This window comes from Tenrec ecaudatus, chromosome 5 (assembly GCF_050624435.1).
Source record: "Tenrec ecaudatus isolate mTenEca1 chromosome 5, mTenEca1.hap1, whole genome shotgun sequence".
In the NCBI taxonomy this organism is placed as follows: Eukaryota; Metazoa; Chordata; class Mammalia; order Afrosoricida; family Tenrecidae; genus Tenrec; species Tenrec ecaudatus.
The window spans coordinates 40459106-40476826 of record NC_134534.1 but is presented as its reverse complement, the minus strand read 5'-3'; positions in this window follow the sequence as shown (position 1 = coordinate 40476826).

The following is a 17721-nucleotide window of genomic DNA, read 5'->3' as shown; positions in this document are numbered from 1 at the left end:
ACTCAACAGCTCAGAATCCTGCCTCTGCAGAAAGGTAGCCTCCAACCTAAACCAACACCACAGGGTGGATTTTATGTTAAAAAGAAGAAAAAAAGAAACTTATCTTCAGCCCCCTGACTCCGATTCACTAAGAGGGCTTAGCAGCCCGCAAAGTGAGAGAATTTTCAGAGTGAGACCGTCTCCCAAACGTCAAGTTGAAAACCTACACAGTTCTCTGCAGCACCTCCTGGCCACTTTGAGAATTTAGGCCCCAAAGAGTAGAGTATAAACAAAGTACTTTGCATCTTTATGACCTCTTTACTATGTTGCATATGCTGTTCGTAGATATTGTGAACATTTACATTTCTATTGGGTGGATTTTTACTTCTTCCTACCATCGCCCTTTTCCATTTCTTACAAGTGCAAGTAATGCTTTTGTAGTTTCTCATTTTGAAACACTACAGATCTGAACATTTCTTTCAGAATGAGTTTTAGACTCAGCAGATTTTTAAGAAAGCATCTTATAAGCCATCTTCATAGATAGTAACAAGGGATGCTTGGTGTCTTCTTGTTTCCGGCCGTCTATCAGATTTGATTCCAGTTGGAGAAAGTTGGAGAGAGAGAATATGAGGTGGATGTTTCCCCTTGATTAGATGCAGGCTTTCCCTTATCATAGCAGTGGTCCTGAGTCCCTCAGATTGCGTCCCATCAGGGGTGGTTACTGTGATAATACCTTTCATCATTAAAGTGATGCTGAAGGTAGAATCTATCCAGGAAAAGTACACTGTTCCCTTCTGTCATCTGTACCTAAGGAGTCCTGGAGGTACATTGGCTAAGCATTCAGCTGTTAGCTGAAAGGTCAGCAGTTCAAACCCACCAGCTTCTCTGCAAGACAAAAGACCAAACAATCTGCTCCAGTAAAGATTATAGCCTAGGAAAGTGTATGGGAACAGTCCTATTCTTTTTTGGAGCCCTGGTGGCATAGTGGGTTAAGCATTGGGTTGCTAATCACAAGGTCAGCAGTTTGAAACCACCAGCTGAATGTTGGTCACCACTGGTCAACATGAGAACTGGTCACCATTCAACATTTCAAGAGATAGCATTTGCTCAAGAACCGGCGATATTGAGGGATGAAGTCCAGACTGCCTGAAGACATTAGCCAAAACATGTCTCCAAGAATTGACAGAACACTAACATAAATACTTCTTCACTAGTCTACGCCAAGAAGTCTGGAAGAAAGTTACCTGGCCAGCCCTCTGGAAGAGGTCCACATTTGTGCCTATTTCACACAGAGGTAGCCCAACAAAATGTGAAAAGTATTGAACAATATCATTAACATCAAATTCAAGTAAAATTTAGCTGATCATAATTCAAACACTGTGGCAGCAGTACACTAACCGAGAACTGCCAGAAAAGCCAGCTAGATTCCAAAGCGGAGGGAGATGGCACAGGGGGCATCGCTGCTGAAGTCGAGTAGGTCTTGGCAGAAAGATGCTTACTTGCATCTTTATCAACTGTGTATGGATCATAGCAAACAATGGATCACATTGTGCAGAATGGGTGTCCCAGAGAAAATAACTGTTCTCACGCAGAAACTGTACCTGAGCAAGAGGCAACCATTAGAATAGACCACGGGAATGCTGCCTGCTTCAAGTCAGGACAAGGGCCAAGTACAAAGAAAAATGATGATGGCAACGTATGTACAAACGTGCTCTGCACAGGGGTTGCATGTATGGATTGGGATAAGAGCCGTATGAGCCCCAGTAAAATGAAAAAATAAATCAATAAAATCAGGAAAGGCAAGAATCAGGGTTGTATCTTTCCACCATGCTTATTGAATCTGCATGATGAGCAAACAATCCAAGAAGCTGGACTACATGAAGGAGAAGGAGCCGTTACTGGAGAAAAACTCACCAACAAACTGAAATACGCAGATGACACAAGTTGCTCCCTGGAAGGGAAGAGGATTTGAAGTGCTTACTGAAGATCAAAGTTTCCAGCCTTCAGAGTGAATTACAACTCAATGTTTCAAACAAATTGTCACAACTGGGCCTTAGACAACATCATGATAAAGCAGAGAAAAGATTGAAGTTGTCAAGGATTTCATTTTACTTAGATCCACAGTCAATGTTCTTGAAATGCCCAAATATGGAGTCTGGAGCTAGTGAGCCCAATTCATTGCCACTTCGAATGAAAAGGTGCCTGGTAGTTTTCTGGGTTCAAATCCTCCAGCTTCTCCGCAGTACGGATCCAGCCTTGGAAATCTTATGGCTTCTATAAGTAGGAATTAACTTGGTGGAAGTGGTTCTTTGTTGGGGGGTGGGGGGAGTGTTGGCCAAGTGGAGCAGACAAAGAGAAAAGTGGTTTGTTAGGAAGCAAGAGTGATGTGACATCCAACAGTAACAGTGCTGCTGAATGGTTGCTCCGTTCAACACTGACACCATTTTTCTAATGATGCCAGTCATGCATTACTTGTGGGTAGGCTAGAATTGTCAAGGGACGACCCCCCACAAGTATGTCACAGGACATGGTGGACATACAGAAAGATCTCAATCATTAATCATATTGCCGTCTATGTTCTAGATGACTGCTTATCAGACCTTATAGATAGCCAGGGGAACTGGAGGTTCAAGTCCACCTCCAACAGAATCTGTGTGAACTTGGAATTCACATGCCAAACACCTGATTGAATTTGACAGCTGAAGCATGCCTTGGAAACACGATGGCAAAATAGTGGTTATGCGTTGGGCTGTGATCCGCATGGTCAGCAGTTCAAATCCATCAGCAGCTCCACAGGAGAAAGACTGGGCCTTCTGGTCCCGTAAAGAGTTGTCATCATGGAAACCCACCAGGGGTTTGCAATGAGTAAGCATTGACTCAGTGAGGCAGTGAGTTGGGTTTTTTGGAAGCAAGTGTGGCTGATTTAAAGTCAAAATGTCTACAGACATGCTTCCAAAAGCGTCCATCAAGAGAGCAAAGGACCGACCTACTATTGCAATGGACAGACCTGCACAAGACCTTGAACGTGTTAAGAGCAAAGATGTCACCTAAAGGGCTCGGGTGCATCCAGCTGTGGCCGTGGTCACTTCAGTCACCTCATAGGCAGGTGAAAGAGTGGAGAGTCAATGATGCATTTGAATTACATGTTGAACACAGCACTGAAAGTGTCATGGCCTGTGTTTTGGGTTACATAATAACAACTCCCTGCCACTGAGTCGATGCCAGCTCATAGAGACCCTATACTCAAACCGACCCTACAGAACTGACCCTGTGAACTTCCAAGAATGTCACTGTTTATGAGAGCAGAAAGCGCCTGCCTCTCTCCCTAGGTTACAAAAGCCTACCCCCACATCTCCAATATAATTTTATAAGAGCATTTATTAAGTGGTGAACATGACAAAGATACTTCATTGGGATGAAGGAGACCATGAGCACAAGGTCATAATGGCTTCTGAGGGGTTGTTAAGATTCAGAGACTTCAAAGGAACCTGAGAGGACAAAGGAAACTGTCACAAAAGCATGCTTGGTGGCAGATCCCCTGGGTAGGAGCAGGGCCATGTCCCTTTCTTTTCTCTTTCCAGCCTTCTCTCCTCTAGGCCATGTGGCTCCTCATTCCCCCCAGACTGGCTACAGAATCTGGGGAGGCCAGTTGAGAAGACAGTACAAGGGGCTGGGGGGGGGGGGGGCATAGCTGACTACCCCTGGCTATAGAAGGGAGAAGGCTAAGGGTTTCCTCCACACCAGCCTGAGGTCTGTCAGCACAAGGCAATGAGCAGCCACACATGCCTCCACCCTCCATTTCTGTTTCTTCCGATACCAACAGTTGCTCCCAAGAGCCTGTACTTCTTTTCTGGGTTCTGGGATCCATTGGACGGGTCACCCAGAACTCACCAACAATACTCTCACTGCTGGAAATGTATAGGCGATGCTGATAGGCTACAACCATCCAGGATCATAAAACATCAAGGAAACAGTCTTTGGTCCGCACCAGTGCCTCTCCTCAGCCAGCAGACAAGCTGCTCTCTGAGCCGCAGCCTCGGAGCCACATTGTCCCTTGGCCCCTGCCCCCATTGGCCAGGAAGCCTGCCTGCCACCCCACCTCAGGGTCTCACAGTCTCAGGGACAGCCCCTCGGCGCCGTGTCAGCGTGAGTCCTTTGCTCTGTCCCACAGACACCATGCTGCTGCCTCTGCCGCCTCATTCTCAAAAGAGGCCGGCCCACTGGTGGCTCCCTGCCCTCGATGGTCCCAGCCATTCTCTCCCTCTGCCCCAGGATGGCTCTCTTATACACAGGGAGTGGCAACCCAAACTGACCACTCCTCTCCATTAGTATTCCACACACCCTATTTGCATAATCCTACCCAGCTGTTTAATAGGAGTTACAGAGACATATTAAGAAATTACGCTTCGATGGTTGCACAACACTTTGTAATGTATTTAAACTATTGAATTGCATGACACGTGAATTATATCTCGATTATACTTAAAATTAAAGAAAAAAATTACACTTCACCACACCAGTGCATAATTTTTAAAAGTTTAAAAATTACACTAAACCTCCACACCCAATGTGAATGGTGGGGAAGAGGGTACATGGAGTGGAGACCCAATGCCCATCTGTAGACAATTGGACATCCCCTCACAGAGGGGTCACAGGGAAGAGATGAGCCAGTCAGGGTGCAGGATAGCACCGATGAAACACACAACTTTTCTCTAGTTCTTTGGTGCTTCCTTCACCCCACTATCACGACCTCAGTTCTACCTTACAAATTGGATTAGATCAGAGCAAGCACCCTGCTACAGACAAGAGCCCGCAACACAGGGATCCAGGATAGATAAGCCCCTCAGGGCCAACAAGGAGAGTAGAGATACCAGGAGGATTAGGGAAGGGTGGGGGGAGACAGGGGGAACCAATCACAAGGATCAACCTAGAACACCCCCCTCCCAGGGGGACGAACAATGGAAAAGGGGGTGAGGGGCGATAGAGGACCATGTAAAATATGAAAATAGTAATCTATAACTTATCAAGGGTTTGTGAGGGAGGGTAGGTGGGGGAGGGAGGGGAAGAAATGGGGAGCTGATATCAGGGGCTCAAGTGGAAAGAGAATGCTTTTAAAGTGATCACGGCGGCATATGTGCAAATGTGCTTGACACGCTGGATGAATGAATGGATTGTGATGAGAGAGTAAGACCCCCCAATAAAAGTTTGGTTTTATGAGTTTTTTTTTATTGCACTAAACCTCATGATGGTGTCAGCAGAGTGCTAAACTAAGCTAAGCACGGGCCCTGCTGTGCGGTGCTGTCACTCCCAGCAACCTCGCAGGGCAGAGTCACAGCCCCAGAGGGCTGCTGTCCTCAGCTGAGGGTCTCCATGTCTTTTCTCCCAAGGAGGGGCTGGGGAGTTCAAACCAATGGTTAGCAACCAAGCCCGAACCCCTGCACTTTCAGGTCACCTTCCTTTCTCCGCTGGGGCTTCATTTCTCCAGGGCACTTAGCCTCTCGAATCTGTGCGGGCATTAGAATGATAAGCATCCCCTGGTTGATGGACAGGAGCCCTAGTGGTGTGGTGGGCTTTTCATCGGACTGTTCACCACAAGGTCAGCAGTTCGAACCTACCAGCAACCCAAGAGAAAGATGAGCTTTCTCCTCCAGTACAGATGCACAGCCTTGAGAACCCACAGGGGCAGGTCTACCCTGTCCTAGGGGGTCTCTCAGAGAGCTGCAAAGGAGCCCAGAGGCCAAGCCTTCCTTTCAGACACGGAAATGGAAAAGTTGTCAGACAGCTAATGGGAAAACCTGCGAAGCTGATACCAAGGGCTCAAGTCGAACGAAAATGTTTTTAAAATAATGATGGCAATAAATGTACAAATGTTCTTGACACGGTGGATAGATGGATTGATTGTCATAAGAGTTGTATGAGCCCCCAATAAAATGATTTTTTTAAAGACAATTGCTACAAAGACGTATCAACAAAACCAAGTGTTTCTGACTGTCAGTCTCTTCTCAGCCAAGCCCTCTGCCTACACCTCTTCCAGCAAGATGTCTAACTAAACCCCATTTACAACAGCCTCTTCTTGCTGGTCTGGCTGCTCAAAGGAGGGAGGGAGGAGGCAGACAGAAGAGAGCAGCCTGAACCCAGCAGTGAATTCCAATATCGAGGCAGCATCAGGAACGGCTGGGGCTAGCGGACACCTGATTCCAAAATTGGAGAAAAGGATAAGGAATGAGAAAAGCTTTGTTTGTTTTTTTTCATCTCTCAACTTTTGGCTCAGTCATGTGTGATCCAAAGACTTTGGAAGGTTTCCAGGGTTTTTAAGTCAATGCTTCAGCCTGCCGCCGGGCAGCATTGGAGATGCTCCTAACGGGGCAAAAGGCTCCAGTGAGAAAATCAGATCAGAAAAAGCAAACTGAAAAAACAGGTCCGGCGGGGAACAGAGAAAGTGGGCCTTTTTGTAAAATGGGGCACACCTTTAGTATTTGGTTTGGTTGTTTTGTTTTCTCAATAAAACGTACCTACCTGTTAGCAGGGGTTTTCCTGGGTGATGACATTGTACATCATTTTCATGTGTCTTACTTTCTAATGTCATTTTCATTCTGTACGATATCTGTAGTACCAAGTATTGCATTAATAGTCACTCTTTCTTCCTATCAACAATGCGATCAGTAAAGAGCCTCATTGGGCTGCTAGCTTCAGGGTCGCTGGTTCAAGCACACCAGCTGCTGGTTGGGAGGACAAAGCTGTCAGCTCCTATAAAGATGTACACTCTCAGACACACTAAGAGAATTTTACTCTGTCCTACAGTGTCGCTCGAAGTCAGAACCCATTCAGTGGCCGTGGATTTGGCTCGGGGTTTCTTTTCCGCTTAGGAAAAGAGCCCGGTGGCGCTGTAGGTTCGGCATCAGGCTGCAAACTCTGAGGTCGCTAATTGGAACCTACCAGTCTCTCCGTATGAGGAAGTTGTCTGCTTCCACAAAGATCCAAGCTTAGGGAACCCCACAGAGCAGTTCGACTCTGTTTTACACAATCCCTGTGAGTTTCGCCTGCCTGTGAGAGCTGGACGCTGAATAAGGAAGACGACAAAGAATCAATGCCTTTGAATTATGGTGCTGGCGAAGGATGCTGAGAGTACCACGGGCTGCCAAAAGCACAAACACCGCTGTCTTGGAAGAAGTACAGCCAGAATCTGCTCCTTAGAGGCCAGGATGGTGAGACTTTGTCTCGTGTACTTTGGACATGTCAGGAGACACCAGGCCCTGTGGAAGAGCATCATGCGTGTTCAAATAGGCCACAAAAAAGAGGAAGTTGACACAGTGGCTGCACGGATGGGCTCAGACATAGACTGCCCACAGGACTGGGCAGCAGTTGCTTCTGGAGTGCACAGGGCCGTGCAAGTCTGAATCCACTCATCGGCACCGAACAACAACCTGAGTTGGAAGCCACTAGATGGCAATGGGTTTGGTTTTAATCCTTAGGAAATAATTTGACAAGAGGGATACATTTGATTATGATTATATTATTTATACTCATACACATAACAATAGAACATTTTCCTGAAGATTCTTTCCAGTGCAATACACAGTCATTACATTAATATTTATTTACTCTTTGGATTATTCTTAAACGGTCTCAAAATGTTGCTGCTGCAACTTTGAGCTGGTGCCACTAGGTGGCAACAGGGAGTCTGCACGGTGAGGCTAGCCCGCAAATGCTTCAGATACAATGTCTGGAATGTTTTGGTGAATCTTTATGAAATTAATTTCATAATACTACAGAAGAATTAAAATTCTTTCATGTAGAACTTCGACCTTTAGAAATTCTTTTTTTTAATAGGATAAGGGGAAAAGATGTGTGCTTCCAGAGGCATTGTTAAGAAAAGGAAAAAGCACCTAATGTCTATCAGTACAGAATTGAGTAGATACGTTGTGACCTATTTATTTCAAAGGGTGAGAAAGTTCTGCACTGTCATATAAACGTGTGTGTCATGTGTTATTTTAAGTGAAAAGAAAGCAGGCTGCAGAGCACAAATAAGAAATGGAATTGGTTATAATGGCTAAGAAAGAGCATCGAGTCTGGAGACAGTTCACTGAGGTCAATTCCCAGTAATTAGCTGCATAACCTTGGGCAGGTTTCTTCACCTCACTGGGCCTCATCTATAAAATAGTAATACTATGACTAGTTGGGGTATTGCAGGTAAAACCTTGAGAATGATGCTTGCCATAAAACGAACTCTCAGCAGGCTTTGATGTGGTGGTTCTGCACTGGCCATAAGGAAACAGTTTGAAACCACCAGCTACACTTCGGGAAAAAGACGAGACTTAAATCCCTGAAGGTCTCAGAAACCCAAAGGGGCAGTTCTACTCTGTCTGACAGGATCACCATGAGTTGGAATCAACTCAGTGGCCGTGAGTTTGGTTTTTGAGTTTTGAGGCAGGTATTAGAACCCCGCGGGTGTGGTAGCTCAACTGCTACCCAAAAGGTGGATACACTTTCAAAAATGAGGCGGAAGCAAGGCGTGGCAATCTGTTCCCGTAAAGAGCACAGTCAAGAAAATCCTAAGGAGCAGTCCTATTCCATCTCACGGGGCTCACTCGACAGCACCTAGCAAGAACAAGTTGAGTTGGTGACCATTATTATATACAATGTGCTCGGGTTGCTTGCACAAAATATCCAATATGTGCGCATGTGAACACATGGAGATTCTCCAAAAAACACCAGACTCGCCTCCATCGAGTTCATGATGATTCATAGCCACCGCACCCCACCGTCCGTGTGTTTCCGAGACGGTAACTCTGGACTAGGAGGAGAAAACCCAATCTTTCTCCCTTAGAGCTATTGGGGGTTTCAAACTGCTGGCCATGCAGACGTAGCCCAATGAGTAACCACTGCATCACCAAGCTCCACCTGGATATTCTAGAAGGAAATAGATTCCACGGTTACAGTGGATCTAGCTGAGCGGTGGGATTGCTGGTTGTTATTTTTGTTGTTAGGTGCCATCTAGTTGGCTCCGCCCCCTAGTTGTGGGGGGAATCCATCCCCCCACAACTAATCACGGGTTCCATAGACTCAACTGTACAGTTAAGATATATAAAGATTATAGTAAAGTCATAGAGTAATAGAGAGAAGGGCGAGAGAGAGTAAAATAAAGAAGTCAGACGCATTTCATGGTAGCATGCTCACCTCCTGGATGGCCTTGATCTCACCACCCAGGTCTGTGCACAGCATGGGCAGAGAGGGCAGGACATAGCATCTCTTGATTTCTGGCCAAGATTCATATATACTTGGGGGGGGGGACATGATTGCAGGTAACCACACACGTCACAGGAAGGGGTTGTACTTTAAGTAATACAGTAATGAGAGGGGCATGATCTAGCGGTATTCACACAATAGGAAGGGGAGGGGTTGGGGGCACACATGTAACAAGATGGGCGGATCCTAGATTCATGATGGGGGCCCAACCTTGATTGCCCATGAGCTAGAGACCTTAGTCTAAGCTTTCTATGGAAAGGAATCCACTGTCCCTAACAGCAGGGAGTGAGCCCCACCTATTCGGGATAAACAATAGTGTCTGATTGCTCTGGATGGCTGACCGCCTACAATGAGAATATGAATATCTATGAATATCTCTAAGCATCTGACCTCCCACCTTGTGCTGGCAAACAGCAGCTAATGTTTGGCATATCTTTGGGGGAGACAAAGCTGGGGAAAAGTCTTTTTATATCCCTCACCTAGTGTCCCTATGCACAGCAGAATGAAACACTGCCAGGCCATCCCCCGCCATCCTCACAATGGGTCTTCCGCTTGAGCCCATTGCTGCAGCCACTGTGTCAATCCATTCCAGTGACAGCCATGAGTTGGCTTACATGGGCTGCAGAAAACGTTCAGAAGGCGGTCCGCCATGCCAAATGCACCCAGATCTGGAGCTATGACCTCCCACGAGTTTCCGGTTAAAGAATACACCATGATCACAGGATTAACATAGAACCCCCTCCAGGGGGACGCACAACAGAAAAGTGGGTGGAGGGCAACAGAGGATGATGTAAGATATGAAAATACTCCATCACGTATCAAAGGTTCAGGAGGGAGGGAAAGTGAGGGAGGCAGGGAGGGGATAAAATGAGGGCTCAAGTAGAAAGAAAATGCTTTCAAAATGGTGATGGCAGCATATGTACAAGCGTGCTTGCCACAGTGGTGATTGTATGGATAGTGATAAGAGATGTAAGAGCCCCCAAGAGAAGTATTTCATTAAAAAAATACACCATTTTAATCCAGAATAATTTTATATATTTGATAACCAACAATCATTTTAAAAGAAGCAAAAACTAGAATATACCTACTTTCTTTTCTTATGATTTACTTTGACTCTGTCTCCAGGCTCATCAGAACTTGTTCCAAATCCCCCTGGCTACTTCCCCCTTCATTCTAGTTTAGTGTGGGCTCCTCAATTCCAAACACACTGCCCAGCCCTCTGGTTTCCAGTTTCTTCTCGCTGCTATCAAGCCTGGCATAAAGAGGCCCTCCGTGTCCCCAGCCACCTCCTGGCTTCCTACGCCAGGGCCTGCTGTGCCAGGGGAAAGCAAGGAACAGGCTCCCTCGCAGTGGGAGCATTCCTTTGCACCATTTCCCTGTCTGCGCCTTGCGCATGGCAGACAGCCCATCTCCTCTCCACCTACCCCCAATCCTCCTTCCCCTTTCAGCTCCCGCACCCAGCTTTTCTTAGTTCGCTACCCTGGCAGTTCCTTCCGAAACCGAGACTCTGGTTTCAAACTCCCAAGTGTTGCAGCGCGTCAAACTGCTTCCACGGCCGCCTGCCGTGCGTGCTGCCTGCACTCGATGCGCGAGGACTGGGCACGTGTTCCTGTGACGGAAGGACCTCAATTGCCTTGTGCCCCTCGCCCTGGTCCTCCGAGCGAAGACCAAGTCAATGCTCTTGAATGGTAGCCTCCACTTTGGAAAAACGAAAACGGGAGCCGTGGTTGAATCGTGGTGACGAGTTGGGCCACAAGGTCAGCAGTTCAAAACCACCAGCCTCTCCTGGAAAGGAAGACCGGGCTTTCTACCCCAATCTCAGAAAGTCGCAGGGGGCACTTGACACACAGAGACGGATGGACTCCATGACGGTGCGTTTGGTTGGAGACTGGAACTGAATCAAGCCTAAGGTTGGCTTCCTGGGCTGATGGAAATGGAACCGGATGCAGATTCAGACTCCGATAAAATGCAACGTTTTGTGTCTGCTTAGAACTTAAAGCTACCATGGGTTGTATCTTCTTCTAATTGACACAAGAAACATCTAAATTTAATTAATATAAATGGATGCTGACAGTAAGATAGTGTTATAAGTTTACAAGGATAAAATATCATCAATGAAATAACTTCTGATTTTACTCTAATCAGCCTTAGAAATTACATGGGTTTCATATCCTTTTTGATCAGCTTCACCGTGTAGTTTGCTTAAATACCAGAATGTTCCTAAGAATAGAAATTCTTTTCTCTTTCATTGAAAACCAAGCTTATTGATTGATTTATTTTTAAAATCATTTTATTAGGGGCTCATACAGTTCTTATCACAATCCATACATATATCAATTGTGTAAAGCACATTTGTACATTCATTGCCCTCATCATTCTCAAAACATTTGCTTTCCACTTAAGCCCCTAGAATCAGCCCCTCATTTTTCCTCTCCCTCCCTGTTCCCCCCTCCCTCATGAACCCTTGGTAATTTATAAATTATTATTTTGTCATATCTTGCATTGTCCGACATCTCCCTTTACCCCCATTTCTGTTGTCTGTCCCCCAGGGAGGAGGTCACATGTAGATCCTTGTAATCAGGTCCACCTTTCCAACCCACTGTCCCTCTACCCTCCCAGTGTCGCCACTCACACCACTGGTCCTGAAGGGATCATCTGCCCTGGATTCCCTGTGTTTCCAGTTTCTATCTGTACCAGTGTATATCCTCTGGTCTAGCCAGATTTATAAGGTAGAATTGAAATCATGATAGTGGGGGAGGAGGAAACATTTAGAAACCAGAGGAAAGTTGTATGCTTCATCGTTGTTACATCGCTACCTGACTGGCTCATCTTCTCCCCAAGATCCTTCTGTAAGGGGGAGACCCTTCTGTAAGGGGATGCCCAGTGACCTACAAATGGGCTTTGGATCTCCACTCCGCACTCTTCACACACACACACACTCACACACACACACACACACACATTCACAATGATATGTGTAAAAGAGAAACTGAGGAACAGGGAGGAAGACGGACATGACAGGACAAGGGAGAGCAGAAACAGAAATAGCTTTATTAGGTGGGGGGAACTCCCGGATGGTTGGATGGTGAGGTTCATGACCTAGGCCAGGGACAGGAAGCTGGGAGCAAGGGTTTTAAAGGGATGGTGAGGAATGTAGGGCAATTAGCATATGGGGTCTGGAAACTCTGAGAATTGCTTGTAGACGCCTTTCTTTGAACCAGTAACATCTGGTTTCACTGGTTATCTTATCTGGTACAGACTGCTGCTGACCTTTGGGATGTGCAGGGAAGCACGTACAGGGCCCGGACCTGCTTCAGCTTAGCCCAAGTGGGGGCTGCCTAGTTCAGACCCAACCCAAACAATATGATTTTTTGTTCTGATACCTGATCCCTTCAACACCTTGTGATCGCACAGGCTGGTGTGCTTCTTCCATGTGGGCTTTGCTGCTTCTGAGCTAGATGGCCGCTTGTTTACCTTCAAGCCTTTAAGACCCCAGGCGCTATATCTTTTGACAGCTGGACACCATCAGCTTTCTTCGCCACATCTGCTAATGCACCCATTTGTCTTCAGCGGCCTTATCATGGACGTGAGCACACAATGATATGATTTTTTGTTCTTTGATGCCTGATAACTGATCCCTTCAGAACCTCTTGATCACAGAGGCTGGTGTGCTTCTTCCATGTGGGCTTTGTTGTTGCTGAGCTAGATGACCACTTGTTTGCCTTCAAGCCTTTAAGACCCCAGACATTATATCTTTTGATAGGCAGGCACCATCAGCTTTCTTCACCACATTTGCCTATTCGCCCATTTTGTCTTCAGTGGTTGTGTCGGGAAGGTGAGCATCATAGAATGCCAATTTAATAGAAGAAAATATTCTTGCATTGAGGGAGTACTTGAGTGGAGGCCCAATGTCCTTCTGCTACCTTAATACTAAACTTATAAATATATGCACATAGATCTATTTCCCCATCCTCATATATAAATATATTTGCATATGTACATGCCTTTATTTAGACCACTATAAATGTCCTCTGCCTCCTAGCTCTTTCCTCTATTTCCTTTGACTTTTCTCTTGTCCCACTATCATGCTCAATCTTCATTTGGGTTTCAGTAATTTCCTCCTGGTTACATTACCTTTGACCACGCCCTACCAGGCTTCCTACACCCTCCTCACCACCGATTTGGGTCACTTGTTCCCTTGTCCCTGGGTTTGTTAACAACACTACTTTTCTCCCTATCTCCCCCTCTCCCATGTCCCCCTGGAACTGTCAGTCCCGTTGTTTTCTCCTCCAGATTGTTCATCCAGCCTATCTTATTTAGACAGAACTGCAGAGATAATAACATGCACAAAAACAAAACAGAGCACAACCAAGCAACAATATACAACAAGGGGTGGATGGAAGACTCCCCCAAACAAAGCCTTAAGACCTAAGTAAGTCTTACCAAATGAAGTTGATCAAAGTAGGAAATACCTATAAACTCATAAATGAATACTCTACTTTGACAGATTCAAACTCACTACCAAGTGGAAGATACAATTTCCACTTGTAAGGAATGTGTAGTCTAGCTACACCCAAACCCACAATGTGGAGTCAATCCTGACTCAGGAGGATCCTACATTCCGAGCCTGTGAAGCTTTACTATTGCAGATCGTCTTGTTTTCTCCTATGGAGCAGCTCAAACTTCTGATTTAGTACAACCCAGACGGCCACAGTTACAACCAACCCCCTGGAAGCTGTGGCATTAGAAACTCAAGGTACCCAGTGCAGCCCCACTCCTGGTCCCAAGACGCTCCTTAAGCACAGAGCTGCTCCAAAGCATTGGATGCTGGGCAAGCTCACTGGTGTGTGTGCTCCTCGTCCATCCACTGGTCCCCACAAGCTGAGAGAATGTCTCCCATGGAGCTCTCTCTCTTTCAGTCATTTTATTGGGAGTTCTTACAGATCCCATAACATTCCATAGTTCAATCACATCAAGCAGTATTACACAATTGCTACCAAAATCAGTCCACTGATTTTTTAAATCATTTTATTGGGCGCTCGTACAGCTCTTATCACAATCCATACATACATCCATTGTGTCAAGCACATTTGTACATTTGTTGCCATCATCATTTTCAAAACATTTTCTTTCTAGTTGAGCCCTTGGTATCAGATCCTCATTTTCCCCCTCCCCCACCCTACCTCCTTCATGAACCCTTGATAATTTATTAATTTCCCCCTATGTCTTACACTGACCACTGTCTCCCTTCACCCACTTTTTGGTTGTCCATCCCCCTAAGAAGGGGTTATATGTAGATCCTTATGATCGCTTCCCCATTTTCCCCCACCTTCCCCTTCCCCTCCTGGTATCTCTACTCTCATTATTGGTCCTGAGGGGTTTATCTGTCCTGGATTCCCTGTGTTAGGAGCTCTTATCTGTAGCAGTGTGCATGCTCTGGTCTAGTCAAATCCACTAATCATTTTTTTAAAGAGATAAATTTAAGTATGCCCTGACAGGAGATGAAGTGTTTTTGGTTGTTTGTTTTTTTTAATTGCATGCAGCGGTTCATTAAGATTGATGGCAAGGTCCGGGCTGATAGAAGCTGCCCTGCTTGTTTTATAGCTGTCATCAGCATTGACAAGACCAGAGAGCATTTCCCTCTGGCCCTGGCGCCAAGGGTCACTTTGCTGTTCATCGTAGTGCACTTGAGGAGGTGAAGCTCAATGTTGTGCAAAGAAAACATGATCTTCGTGGGCACAAAAGGAATCCCTCACCTGGTGGCTTCTGGTGCCACACCAGTGCTCTGCTGATGCCCTCCCTCGTCAAGGTGAGACGCCGTTCAGGTGGATTAGGAGACTGGAAAGATGACTGATTTCATCGAGCCCCACGCTGGGAACGTGTGTGGGGTAACTGGAAGGGGAGAAGGGGGCTAACCTGGGAAAAACTGGTGTGATCACTGGTAGAGAAAGACCTCCTGGCTCCTTGGATGTGGCTCACGGGAAAGATACCGATGGCAATCGCTTTGGAAAAGGTAACAAACCATGGATTTCTCTTTCCCGAGGGAAAGGGATCGGCCTCGCCATCACTGCAGAGAAGAAGGACCAGCTGCCAAAGTGAGCAGTGGGGGAAGGGATCTGGGTGGTGCACGCGAAGAGATCTCTAAAGTAATAAAGACAGCTTTGTTTGCTTGTTTGTTTGTTTAATCAAGGTACATACAGTGAACAGTTCCTAACAGCAGTGTTGTTGTCAAGTGCCTTTGACTGGGTTCGGAGTCATAGCCACTTTGTGTCCAACGGAACAAAGCGCTGCCTAGCCGGGAGCCACTCGCCATTGCTATTGGAGCCCAGCGGTGCAGGCACTATGCTGACCTGCCTCATTGCCCCTCTAGGTTACCAAGCAGGTGTCCTTCTCCAGGGACGAGCAGTGCCTAACAACACACCCAAAGTAGGTAACATGAAGGCATGCCATCCTTGCCTTGAAGGAGCTTTCTGGCCAAATTTCTTCCAAGACAGATGTGTTTGTTCTTTTAGCAGTTTGTGGTCTTTTCAATACTCTCCAGCACCACTAGGCTTTGCCTATTTCCTAATGTTGTTTCTGATTGGTGCCCTGTTCCTTACTAAGCTCCTAACTGTAAGGTCCACCAGTCCTGTGTGACCATTATTCTCCAACCCAGGAGCTGTGGGTGTAGAGTAGTTACAAATTGGGCTGCTAGCTTCCAGGTCAGTGGTTTGAATCCACCAGCTGCTCTGTCGGAGAAACATAAGTCTCTCTACTCTCCTAAAGAGTTACGGTCTCAGAAATCCACAGGGGCAGTTCTACCCTGTCCTATAGGGTTGGTCGCTGAAGCAGAATCAACTTGATGGCAAGGAGGCTGAGTCTTGAATTTTGTGTAAGTGAAGGAGATTAGTCACCACATCCATGTTATTTTGCAACGACAAATCTTAAGACGTACTTTACCAAATACATGTTTAAATATATTTATGGATCAACACATAAAATACCTGAGATTTGCTCCGAACAAATACTGTGGAAAGAAGTAGCCATGAATTAATTGTTAACTGTTGACACTGCAAGATCAGTATTTGGGGTTTATTGTATTCTCTCGGTTTGAAAGTTTCTGAAATCTCTAGTGCTCCTTAATATTCACAATCATGACTTAATAAATACTTACTGGGTAACATCGATTATTTTATTTGATCCTAACAAGAACTTTGTAAGGTAGGTACTAATAACCATCCTCTCCCCTTTAGAGACTGGGAGCCCAGGGGGCTGTGTTGGGCCCTGTATTGGGCTGCTCACCGCAAGGTCAGCAGTTCGAACCACCCACTGCTCCATGGAGAAAGATGAGGCTTTCTACTCCATTAAAGAGTCATAATTTCAGAAACCCCCAAGGGGCAGTTCTACCCTTCCTATCAGTCACTGTGAGTAGCACTGACTTGATAGCAGTGAGTTTGTTTTGGTTTTTACCTTTTTTTTAGTGAGTGAGTGAGAGTGAGTCAATAAATGAGTGAGTGAGTGAGTGTGAGTCAATAAATGAGTGAGTGAGTGATCTGTTTTTTACTCTTAAAGGATGGTACTGTAGGATAGGTATCAGGTTGCTAACAGCAAGGTCAGTGGTTCAAACCCATCAGCAGCTTGGCTGGAGAAAGTTGAGACTGTCTGATCCTTTAAAGATTTAAAGCCTCAGAAATCCTATCTAGGGCCACTGAGTCCGAATGGACTGGATAGAGGTGGGTTTTGTTTTTTTGGCTGTATAAAACTAAGGAAAATGAGTAGAAAAGGGACTGATTAGCATCTCAAAGGTCACACCCACAGAGTCAAGATGCAACTCCATCACACCAAATCTCTGCCCTATAAGTTGGCATTTTGGGGAGAATGCATCGAGGACCAGGTTTGCATAAAATGAGAACAGAAGCTGTTCTTAGGGACAGCTGGCATCTGGGTTTCCGTCATTTAAAATTTTTGAGATCTTCAAAATACATAAGAAAAATCATTGGGAAAATAATAGCGTGGTCAAGCCATGTCAAGGAAGATGTATCACGTTTTCTATTCATGATGAAAGGCCTCTTTCGGCCAGCACCACCGAAAGCTAAAATGTATGAGTGGCCTTTCAAGGCCCGAGAAAGCAAGCCTGATATTTGTAGATGAGGCAAAAAGACAGATTCTCCTTACGGGAATATGAATTTGAATAGAAAAATTCAAACAATGGAGAAGAATCTGCTTCTTAGATCCCCTGAAACATGAAATTTGGTCCCTTTCCAATAACAATCAGAAGACACTGGCGGTGGCCCAGCTGGCCCCCCTGAAACCATCTGGAAGGAAGGGAGGTATCTGCCACACACTGGTCAGGCTAACAGCAGCACTGGGTGGTTCTGTTCATGTTGGCAAGACTTGTGGGCCTACTCTTGTTTTCACCCACTGTTGTCCAGTGGGCCACTCACTCGTGGTGGTGCCATGCTCTGGGGAAGGAAACACTGCCAGGTCCTGCCATCCTCAGGATCAGATCATCGTGAT